We start from the raw sequence: 8,105 nt of genomic DNA, 5'->3' as shown, positions 1-8,105 counted from the left end.
GTCAGCAAAAACAAGACCAGGAGCTGACTGTGGCTCAGACCATGAACTCCTTATTGCCAAATTCAGACTTAAATTGAAGAAAGTAGGGAAAACCACTAGACTACAGCTATAAGTAAGACTTTATATTGGTGAGAGTAATTTTAATCACTTCATTCTTCTTTTTCAAGATTATCTTATCTCTGGTAGAGTCTGTGAATTGCCGTATAAATTTTAGAATAACTTGACCATGTCTACAATTATCCTGCTGGGATATTGATGGGTATTACATTAAATCTACAGGCGATACTGAGGAGAATGGCCATCTTTACTCATTTAGCCTTCTAATTCATGAATATAACTTGAACATGACAATTCTATTTATTTACATCATCTTTTATTTATTTTATCAGGATTTTTAATTTTCATTATACACATCCTGCACATGTCTTCTTAACTATAATCCCTAAGTATTTGGTTTCCATTAGAATGATTATAAATGACATTATCCTTTGATTTCAGTTTCTGCATGTTTGTTTTTAGTGTTGTGTGTTGATCTTTTATTCTGTGACATTACTGAATGTACTTATTAGTTTAAGAGTTTCTGTGTAAATTCCTTGTGATTTTCTATGTAGACAGTCATGTTATTTTTAAATAGAGATATTTTCATTTTTTCCCTTCTAATTGGTTATGCTTTTTGTTTCTTTTTCTTCCCTTACTGCACTGATTAGAACTTTTAGCACCATGTTGAATAGCAGTGGAGGGAGGAAACATCCTTGTCTTGCTCTTGATCTTAGGAAGAAATCAATCCATCTTCACCAGTAAATCAAATGGGTATATTCAGCTGACATGTTCTTGAAGAAATCAAATTATCAAATTGTCTCCTGACTCATTTTCCCATCTGTAAAAATAAGGAGAATCATAGAAAATATGTCTCTGAAATCTGTTACCAAATAAACTACTGATGATGTGAGAAATGTAAACTAGCAAATGAGGGAGTTAGTTTGGCAAAGACTCTCATGAGATTTTGAACAAGAGATTTCTTCAAGCTCACCAAATCAGTAAATACCTACTTAGAAGATCTTACAATGTGACTTTAGGCTTTAGACAGTTCAGTCTTCTCCCTGTCAATTTCTTATTCTATAATTCAATCTTTTTTTAATGGATCTCCAAAGATTCTTCCAGTTTTCTTTAATTCTGTGTTTTGTGAGCTGTATGCTGACCATTGTGTCAGATACAAAAATTGAGACTGTTCTATACATGTTTGAAATGTAGTTACAGGCATAAGATCTAAACATGTAGAAATATAGCTAAGATATAACATTGAAATTAAATTATAGTCAAATATATGAATGAAAGCTTGTTAGCTCCTTGAGAGTAAAAATTGAGTTGATTTTAATGCACCATTTATCCCTAGTCTCTAGAGCAGAGGCTCAGTGAATATTTGCTGAATTAATATTGGGAGCTTCCCTGATAGCTCAGTTGGTAAAGAATCCACCTGCAATGCAGGAGACCCCAGTTTGATTCCTGGGTTGGGAATATCCGCTGGAGAAGGGATAGGCTACCCACTCCAGTATTCTTGGGCTCAGCTGGTAAAGAATCTACCTGCAACATGGGAGACCTGGTTTCGATCCCTGGGTTGGGAAACTCCCCTGGAGAAGGGAAAGACTACCCACTCCAGTATTCTAACCTGGAGAATTCCATGGACTGTATAGTCCATGGGGTCGTAAAGAGTTGGACACAACTGAGTGACTTTCACTTTCAGCAGAAGTAGAATTATACAAGTTACAATTGATATGGTGCAATTTCCAGTGAACAAAAAAGTATAGCTAACTAATCAAGATGGATGTTGGATGGTATGCTGTACCAATGTACAGTTGATATGATCCTTGGATGCAGATCCAGGAGAGGGAGAAATTGTTGGGTGGCTAAAAAGAGCTCCACTGGAGCTGGGCTTCAGAGATTTGTAGATTTCCGGTGAGAGAGAAGGGGGAGGGTATTTAACTAGGGGAAACTGAGTAAAAATGCCAAGGTGAGAAATTGTGAAGAAAGTAGAAGAATATGGTTTTATTGGAGAAATAGGAAGAAAACTTTTTGAAAGTAGCTTGGAGTCTAGGAATTGGAGGGTCTGATGCTTAATTTTTTTTTTCTCTTTTATCTATATATACAGTGTACTTTCCTACTTCAAAACAGTAATGATAATAACAATAAAACAAAAACTTCTGAATGTATTTTTTAATCACCTTACTTTTCATCGTTATTATGCTAATTAATTTAACCTATTTTTTAGAAGCTCAGTTTCTAAAACCAAATAAATCATTAACATTTCATAAAAAAATTTAAAGTGGAATAATGGTTCAAAGAGGGCTTCCCAGGTGGCTTAGTGGTAAAGAACCCACCTGACAATGCAGGAGATGAGGGTTTCATCCCTGGCTGCGAAGATCCCCTGGAGGAGGTAATGCTGCCCACTTCAGTATTCTTCCCTGGGAAATCCCATGGACAGAGGAGCCTGGCAGGGCTACATTCTATGGGGTCACAGAAGAGTTGAGTATGACTTAGTGGCTAAACAACAACAGTGGTTCAAAACATAGAAATTATGTAGTATAATAATACTTAAATGTTCTTATATAATCAAATGAAGCCCATTACCAATCTTAAAAAACTTAAAAAACTAAAAACTAAACAGCTAAACAAAACATTGGCATATCTTTATGTTATTCTTAGAGCCTGTATCTTTGGTTAACTCCTTTCTATAGGAGGAAATGAAAACAACTAGTAGATTTTTTATCTAGTATGAGTAATAAAGAGAGTGGGAGGGTCACTTTATGTTTATAAATAAATCACATTAAGATTCCTTCACATGTTTTACAGTCCTCGACCCTGCTTTGATCTAGAACTCACTGAAGAGAAATGCAAGTGGGAGCCATTAATTTTGTTATGTAGAAGAAAGGGCTACTAAGTATTAAATCCACTGTTTGGCCTCTCTTCTCTTTTTATATTTTCCCTCTATTATTAACTGGGACACAGACTGTCTTATATTAGAAGCTGAGAAAGTGAGAGAGTTAATCACTGCTTTTAATCAGAAAGAGAAAAACAAATGTTGTATATTAATACATATATGTGGAATCTACAAAAAGGATACAGACGAACATATTTGCAATAGCAATAGAGACACAGACATAGAGAATAGACGTGTGACAGTGGAGGGTGAGATGAATTGGGAGATTAAGATCTATATATATACACTACCATGTGTAAGAAAGAAAGAAAGAAAGTGTTAGTCACCTGGTTGTATCCAATTCTGCGACTCCTTGGGCTGTAGTCCACCAGGCTCCTCTGTCCATGGGATTCTGCAGGCAAGAGTACTGGAGTGGGTTGCCATTCCCTTCTCCAGGGGATCTTCCCAACCCAGGGATTGAACCCAAGTCTCCCGCATTGCAGGAAGATTCTTTACCTTCTGAGCCATCAGGAAGCATGTGTAAAATATTAATTGCTAATTGTAACATTCTGTATAGCAGCAGGGAACTCAGCTCCATGATCTGTGATGACCTGGAGGGGAGGTCCATGAGAAAGGGGATATATGTATACACGTGACTGATTCATTTCGTTGTACAGCAGAAACGAACTCAGCATTGAAAAGCAACTATATCCAAATTTTAAAAAGCTGAATTAATACAGTGAATGAAAGTTTAAGAAGCTGAAGGAGAAATTATTATATAAACAGAAACAAACATATATTTTCTTATTCGATTTGAACCTGGAATCTCATTGTATACTTTATATATACTGACAAAGAATGGCTGTGATAATTGAGATACCAGAATGTTACTCTGGCTTAAGTAATATGCAGAAGGAGATCTCAAGACTGCACTACTGTGTTTTCTTTTACCCAGTAGCAGAAATGTCTCTTTCTAGGAAAACAAGATTAAGGGTTATATCTAAATCTTGAAAATGCAAATATGGCATTCAGTGTTATATTATTGCAGCCTACATGGAACAACATACTGGTTCCAAATAGGAAAAGGAGTGCGTCAAGGCTGTATATTGTCACCCTGCTTATTTAACTTATATGCAGAGTACATCATGAGAAACACTGGGCTGGAAGAAGCACAAGCTGGAATCAAGATTGCCGGGAGAAGTATCAATAACCTCAGATATGCAGATGACATCACCCTTATGGCAGAAAGTGAAGAGGAACTCAAAAGCCTCTTGATGAAAGTGAAAGAGGAGAGTGAAAAAGTTGGCTTAAAGCTCAACATTCAGAAAACAAATATTATGGCATCCAGTCCCATCATTTCATGGGAAATAGATGTGGAAACAGTGTCAGACTTTATTTTTGGGGGGCTCCAAAATCACTGCAGATGGTGACTGCAGCCATGAAATTAAAAGACACTTACTCCTTGGAAGGAAAGTTATGACCAACCTAGATAACATATTAAAAAGCAGAGACATCACTTTGCCAACAAAGGTCCTTCTAGTCAAGGCTATGGTTTTTCCAGTGGTCATGTATGGATGTGAGAGTTGGACTGTGAAGAAAGCTGAGCACTGAAGAATTGATGCTTTTGAACTGTGGTGTTGGAGAAGACTCTTGAGAGTCCCTTGGACTGCAAGGAATCCAACCAGTCCATCCTAAAGGAGATCAGTCCTGGGTGTTCATTGGAAGGACCAATGCTGAGGCTGAAACTCCAATACTTTGGTCACCTCATGCGAAGAGTTGACTCATTGGAAAAGACTCTGATGCTGGGAGGGATCGGGGGCAGGAGGAGAAGGGGGTGACAGAGGATGAGACAGCTGGATGGCATCACTGACTCAATGCACATGAGTGTGGGTGAACTCTGGGAGTTGGTGATGGACAGAGAGGCCTGGCGTGCTGCAATTCATGGGGTCGCTAAGAATCAGGCATGACTGAGTGACTGAACTGAACTGAACTGAAGTTCTTTTAAATTGGTAAGATTTGACCCACCAATGTAATATAAAGCATTCATCTTAGGAATTGGTTTTATACTTTTCAAATGTTAATTGATCGTCTCCTAACTATCCCAACTTTTCCCTCTGAATGGCCTTTGCAGTTACTGGGGGAGCAGCACATGGAAGCATTTGACATCCCTACTTTGTTTAGTTTTAAAAGATGCTCATCTCAGTGGTAACCTTCATAGGCCAATTTGTTAAAAGGAAAATATTTTTAATACCTGGGAAGTGGAATTTAATCAGTTAAGCACCAACATCATTGTGGTATTTGACTAGTTTCAATCATTTTCCATTTTAAATTCTTTTATCTCCTATATTTTTCAAAGCCTTTCAGCATTCTATGATTTTTTGACTATCATTTCATTCTTTCATGTATCCTTATGTCTGTTACATGATGACTGATACAGATCTTCATGTCATTATTTTTAAATTTTAAAAACATTTTTATTTAATAAAATAAATCCAAAATATTGTCATTTCAAAATGTAATTCACATACAAATGAATAATATATTTTATTGCTATAAAATAATAATATTGCTCTAAAATCTTCACACTCAACTTTTCAGGATTGGCATTTTTTTTAACATAGACCAATCTCCTCTGTTTCTCCAGTTGAATCAAACCTTGTGATCCTCTTTCCTCATATATTTTTATTTGTCAGTGTATACCTTGAGCTGTTTTCATATTATTTCTTTCCTTTCTGTGAAGAAAGAAAAAAAAAGCTAGGGGCCATCAAATTGTAAAAATGTTTGTTTTACAAACATTTACATTTTACTGGCAGTTATACCACAGATAGACTGTCCAGTTAAGTTGAGAAGAGTGAATTGATAACTTTTTTTTTGTTTTTAAGCTAAGTTAATCCTAGATAAGAAAAAAAAAAGGGGGGGCTGGTGGCTCAGCTAGTAAAGAACCACCTCTCAATGAAGGAGATGCAAGAGATAAGAGTTTGAGCCCTGGGTTGGGAAGATCCCCTGAAGAAGGGAATGGCAGCCCATTCCAGAATTCTTGCTTGTAGAATCCCATGGACAGGGGAGCCTGGCAGACTGCAGTTCATGAGTTTGCAAATAGATGCACATGACTGTGTGCCTGCACAAGCAAGGAAAACAAACAAACAAACAAATATGAATGTACAATTGTACCCACACCAATTGTTGAAAAACTATCATTTTTTCTATTGAATTACCCTTGCACCATTGTCAAAGATCGATTGACTATTTTTTGTATGGCTATTTTGAGCTTCCCAGGTGGCACTAGTGGTAAAGTGGGTTGGATCCCTGGGTGGGTAAGATACCCTGGAGGAGGACTTGACAGCCCACTCCAATATTCTTGCCTGGAGAATCCAATTGACAGAGGAGCTTGGCAGGCTATGGTCCATCGGATTGCAAAGAGTTGGACACAATAGAAGCTACTTAGCATGCACACATGCACTATTATTTTAATATTTAAATAAGCAAATTTGAATTAAAATTTAAACCTAAACGTTATCTGCAAACATGGTAATGATCCACCTAGCACAATATTAACTCTAAGACTATGAACTGATCTGTATAGCTTATTGAATTATTTATCTCCATCTTAACTTTTTTTCATAGATGTTCAGTTCAGTTTAGTTCAGTCACTCAGTCATGTCTGACTCTTTGCTATCCCATGAACCGCACCACACCAGGCCTCCCTGTCCATCACCAACTCCTGGAGTCTACTTAAACCCATGTCCATTGAATTGGTGATGCCATCTAACCATCTCATCTTCTGTCGTCCCCTTCTCCTCCTGCCCTCCATCTTTCCCAGCATCAGGGTCTTTTCAAATGAGTCAGTTCTTAAGGTCAGACTAATTTATTCCTTGAAGACAATGCTTCAGTTTAAGGAAAATAACAGTCATTTATATTGGCATTTGGGGAGCCTGGCTCCAGGCCAAAATTTTGCATGTGTTTTCAGGTCTAACCATAAGCATTTACCTAGCTGAGAGACCCCAGGGAGGAAAGCTGTATTCCCTACACCAGACTGGGTGCAAAGCCAGTGCACACCAAGTAAAATGTTAGTTGCTTAGTCGTGTCCAACTCTTTGTGACCCCCATGGGCCTACAAGGCTCGTCTGTCCGTGGAATTTTTCAGGCAAGAATTCTGGAGTGGGTTGCCATTTCCTCCTCCAGGAGATATTCCCAACCCAGGAATTGAACCCAGGTCTCCTGCATTGCAGGCACACTCTTTACCATCTGAGCCACGAGGGAAGGTGGTGCACATCAAAGGGAGTTTCAGTTAAGGACCCACCTCCATTCAACACCACAACCCCCTGTCCTGCCTTCTGGTGGCCCATGTACTCACCATAGGTGCATTTGTCCAGCAAAGCAAAATGTTAACATGTTATAGTTGCTTTGGTCACATTTCATCGTTTCTTCTTATTTCTTCAAGTCTCTAGATTCCATCTGGTAAAGGAAACATTCTCATGATTTTAAATTTTCGTTTTCTTCACCTTGGGGTGAGGAAATTTATAAGAATTCTCAGGAAATTGGTGGCACACTTATTTTCAGAGACACATTTCATTTGAGTGTAATAAAAATCACACTAGATTTGCTTAAAGTATAGATAGACTCCATTATAATTTCACTTTTATTTATTTTTAGGATTTCATGTCTAGTTCCTTGTAGATATGAAGGATTGCATCTGTTTGAAATCCTCAAAAGAGTCTATAGAGTTTTAAGCTAAATTTACTTGGAGAATAAATTTTTCCTAATGCTTCAATAGATTCACACAACAGCTGTTGATTCTCCTTCAAACAGTTTAGTACCATGAAGATCTGGAAAAAGTATTACTCAGGGCTCCTTCTATATACCAGGTCTGTAGTTTGTCCCTTATAATTGAAACAAGCCTCCACAGATTATTTTATAAGTACTAATTCCATGTTAATCATTGTGTAAAATCTACTACTTTAAAGGCTATTATATATGTTTATCCAGCTGACACCTGCACACATGAATACCCAGTATTTCAAAATGGAAACACATTTGTGAATTCATTACAAAAACAATCTTCTTTCTCATATTAAATTCCACAACAGAAATCATAGTGGATAAAAGGGTAACAGACTCTGTACTACCTATAATGCATGCATTCAAGCTTATTGAATGAGACTCTAAATTATCATAACTTGGAATTTTAAATA

The sequence above is a fragment of the Bison bison genome, unplaced genomic scaffold (genome assembly GCF_000754665.1).
Source record: "Bison bison bison isolate TAMUID 2011002044 unplaced genomic scaffold, Bison_UMD1.0 scf7180017864267, whole genome shotgun sequence".
In the NCBI taxonomy this organism is placed as follows: Eukaryota; Metazoa; Chordata; class Mammalia; order Artiodactyla; family Bovidae; genus Bison; species Bison bison.
Note: the sequence above shows the minus strand (reverse complement) of the source record.